Source organism: Epinephelus lanceolatus, chromosome 4 (genome assembly GCF_041903045.1).
Source record: "Epinephelus lanceolatus isolate andai-2023 chromosome 4, ASM4190304v1, whole genome shotgun sequence".
Lineage (NCBI taxonomy): Eukaryota > Metazoa > Chordata > Actinopteri > Perciformes > Serranidae > Epinephelus > Epinephelus lanceolatus.
Genome location: NC_135737.1, coordinates 43,573,509 through 43,577,764, shown reverse-complemented (window position 1 = coordinate 43,577,764; position 4,256 = coordinate 43,573,509).

Below are 4,256 nucleotides of genomic sequence, written 5' to 3'. Positions count from 1 at the left end.
AGAAATACTGATAATGAACTTGAGGTACTTAACAAAAACCTATTCCATCTCCTTACAGCCTAGTGGACCAGCCTGAACACTCTAAATACACTAAATATAAGTAATATATTTTATATATTTTTTTTTAACGACAAATGGTTAAATTTTACCACATCTTTATACAAACCTTAATGATTATGAAGTTTTTTTAAATCTATAAACTTGATTTACTGAACTCTTTTTTATTATTTTGACTATAAGCTTTGTCACCCTGCCACTTTTTAAAATAAAATAAAATAGAATAAAATGAAATAAAATAAAATAAAAATATAATAAAATAGAATAAAATGAAATAAAATAAAATAAAAATATAATAAAATAAAATAAAATAGAATAAAATGAAATAAAATAAAATAAAAATATAATAAAATAAAATAAAATTCACACTTTTACCAAATCATATTTGCAGTTTTCCATCTCATTCTCATGAATGTGATTTTGGAGGCACATGTTTTTACCTTTTAGGTCAGTGTTTGTGTGTTAAGTGTGTGTGATCATGGTAAATGTTGTCTTGTAGACACATAGTGGACACACATATGTCTGTCCAGCCCGTTCTTGTTCCAAAGTCGTCAAATACTGTCACTTTGTCAGTGATTTCGGCGTCACACACCAATGCCAAAGGCCACCTTTCGTGGTGGTATGACACACTGCTGGAGGGCGTCAGTTTGAAAAGCTGCTGATAATACTGTAATATAAGAAGCTGGACAGTGCCTAGAGGGTGGGCAGGAGGGGTGGTGGATGTGTCCAACAAACCCTGGACTTTCACTTGGGAGCCCGCTGTCCGCTTCCCGTGTGAATGTGGAGCCAAACCATGATGTTTTTTTCTAAACCTAACCACGTGTTTTTGTTGACGTCCCAATGTTGGTTGTGGCGTTCTGGAACATCAAGAGCAGACACAGGATGATACCTAATGTGTAATATGCAGATGTGACACTGACACAGCAGCAATATGTGAGAACTTGGCAGGAGAATATCTGTCTGTCTGTGGACAGATTTTGTCACCGTGATTCAGTGCACTTTTTAATTTCTATACCCCAATACCACAAATCATAATGTGCTGCAGAGGGTTTTACAACACATGACATCCCTCTGTCCTCAAACCCTCACAGTGGATAAGGAAAAACTCCTTTGACAGGGCAAAATGGTAGCCAGCATCACAACTGTAAAACCGGCAGTCATGAAACTTTACAGGTGTGTTCAGATCAAAATGAAGGTCAAGTTTAAAGATGGGTGTGGTCTGAGCAGGGGCACCAACAGTAGGGAGGTAGGAAGTAGGGAAGGGGCCATTTCCCCATCTCTATCCACTTTACACCCTTGGCCCACATTTGTTTTATTCATTTCACTGTTTCAATCAACATTCCCATCTGCTGATCCAGCCCTATCTACCTGTTTCGTCAAACTCCCTTCTCTAATATCATGTGGTCCATTGCACCATACACACCGACTTGGCGTCATGGCTGCTGTGATCCCATTGCAAGATAGTCTCTAGTGGGAGCTTGTTCTTCTCTGGATTAAGTGTGTGTCTCTGTTGATGTGTTTACCTTTACCTTAACCTGACCCTGATCCCTAACCACAGCCAGCCATCTTCTGTGATCCTTCACCTAACTTAGCCCAGATGGGGGGTGCTATGGAAACACTTTTCTCAGAGGAAAGAAAGATTCAGTTTTGGCATGTTGGATTATGTTATAGACTCTGGTGTGGTTTTTGACCAACACATGAACCATGTAAAGATGTTTACTCACCTCTTTTTTTCCAGCTGGAATATTGAATTAAAGCCCCTTGTCTCTTATCAAGATCTTGTGATTATGCGGTACACACACATCTCGAGCCGGACCAATTCTCTGCTCACATGCCTAAACAGGTTAGCCTCGGCAAACTCTCGTGTTTGAAATACCTCAGCCAAATATGTCAGTCAGATCCAGCTGTGGGGCTCACATCGCTCACATATTGGCTCCTTTCCACTGGTGAAATCAGGATTCTTTTTTAATTTTTTTTTATTGGCACTCATTATGAACAAAGTGCTTCCTGAACAAGCCCCAATGGTGCATCTTCATTTCATTAGCAACACATTAGCATCCTCACCAAACCGTTTCAGACGGCTCTAAAATGTTCTGTACTGTGAGTCTGAGAGTGAATTTTACTTAAAGACTAACGTGATTATGGATGCTGGTTTATATGTGAATGCATTCGAGGGTAACTTGTATTTCCACGCACAGTGTTTCTTTGTTGAAAACAGTGCAAATTTCTCCTACGTGCTAATTTCTTTACCAGAGTAAGACAAGACAATTGATAACAGTCTCGTGACTTTATGTAGTTCAGCAGAAGGGCCAGGACATAGTTAGCGTAACTTAACATAAAGATAGGAAGCAGTGGGAAGCAGCTAGATTAGCTTTGTAAGAAGTGAAGAAGTTTGCCTACCGACACCTCTGAAGCTCACCAGCTACCACATTGTATCCTGTTTGTTTAACCTGCACACAATAGAAAATGTGAAAACCAAAATTTGTGGTTTTATTGAGAGCTATTTTTTAATGAGCAACAGCTTATCCATCCTCTCAGCACTTTTATGCCAACCTGGTCTCACCCCAAAGTCGTCAAATACCGACGCTTGGGTGGTGACTTCCGATGTCAGACACCAATGGAAAAAGCTGTCCTTTCACGTCAGCATGAGACACGGCCAGTCGCCGTTATTGTGTAACTGAGCCCGGCAGCATCAGCGGGAAACATGGCTGGACAAGTAGTAGTCCAAGTAGGGTGGGCCGGAGGTGTGATGGATGGGTCCAACAACCACCGACTTTCACCTGGGAGAGTGGCCTGTTCTTTTTTCTAAACCTAACCATGTGCTTTTGTTGTGTAAACCCAACCACATGCGTGTGGTGGCTAAACGTAACCATGTACGTTTGTTGTTGAAGGAAAACAATGTCAATTTTGGGTGTTGTATGCAAACTGTAATGTTTTGTACAGTTTTTTTGGACAGTCTAATGAAAAAAAAGTCTAATTTTTGTAAATTTTTTTATAACACAATTCCAGTGCTTTTATCAATTATTATGGTTTGTTGATTTACAAAACCTTTTAGCTTAGGTTGTACAGATTTTAGGAATATGTGTCATTTGAAGATACCCCAAGAAATGACATCGCAATAAGCAAAAATATCATTGTAAGCTCTGACAGACTGTTTCAGTTGCAGATTTTAAAGGGTTAAGCCAGGCTAACCATGTCCTCAATGCTCAACACACAGACATAAGACTAATTGTCATCTTGTGACTTCACTTTTTCAAAGAAACCAAATAAGCATATTTTCTAAAATGTTGATATTCCTTTAATATATGAAACAAGATCATAATGGCAGTATGGCAGGTCTTTCTGGACCTAAAAAAGCTTGACACTATACATCATGATATCCTCATTCATAAACTCTCCAAATATAATATCTTCACCAAAACGTTACAGTGATTTCAGTCTTATCTGTCTGACCGAGAACAGTGTGTCATCATTAATAATGAGAAATCTTCTTTTCTACAGACTACAACAGGAGTACCTCAGGGTTCTGTTCTTGGTCCGCTTCTTTTTAGCTCATACATTAATGACCTTCCATTGTCATGTTGGAGCAGGTTTTCAGATGTATGCGGACGATACAGTCATACATGTATCTGCGAAAACTGCTCTGGCAGCTTCCAAAGAGCTGTCCTGTTACTCATATCTCACACTTAATGTTAAAAAAACTGTGTCAGGTTGCTTTTCTGCAAACTGTGGTAACTGCAAACTGCAAACTGTGATAAATACTGTGGTGTGTGGCATTTATGTATGCTACATACTTTTCCCTATTCAAACAAATATTAAACAAATATAATGTTAATTAAACAATACGATACTGAATGATATAAATACTTTTAAATGTGCCTACTTTGATTCTGAAATCAAGAGTTTTTAAGGCGCTGTAGAAATGCAGTCCTTTTTTTAATTACTTTTGATGAATGTCACAAAGTCTAATTTCTCTGAGACAAACTAAACTTCTGTGTAACTTGGTTTGAAAAGGACGGCTGGGAAGGAAGTTTGTCATACACACAAACACATTTGCATCAAGGATATTTCACTTGATTTTCATTATTTGTCTGTGATGCTTTTGAATATATCCACATCATTCTCCTTTATGTTTAGTCATCTTAATTTCTGTTTCATTGTGGCATTAGCTCGGCCTGTTTTTTTCTCTTTTTAAAATG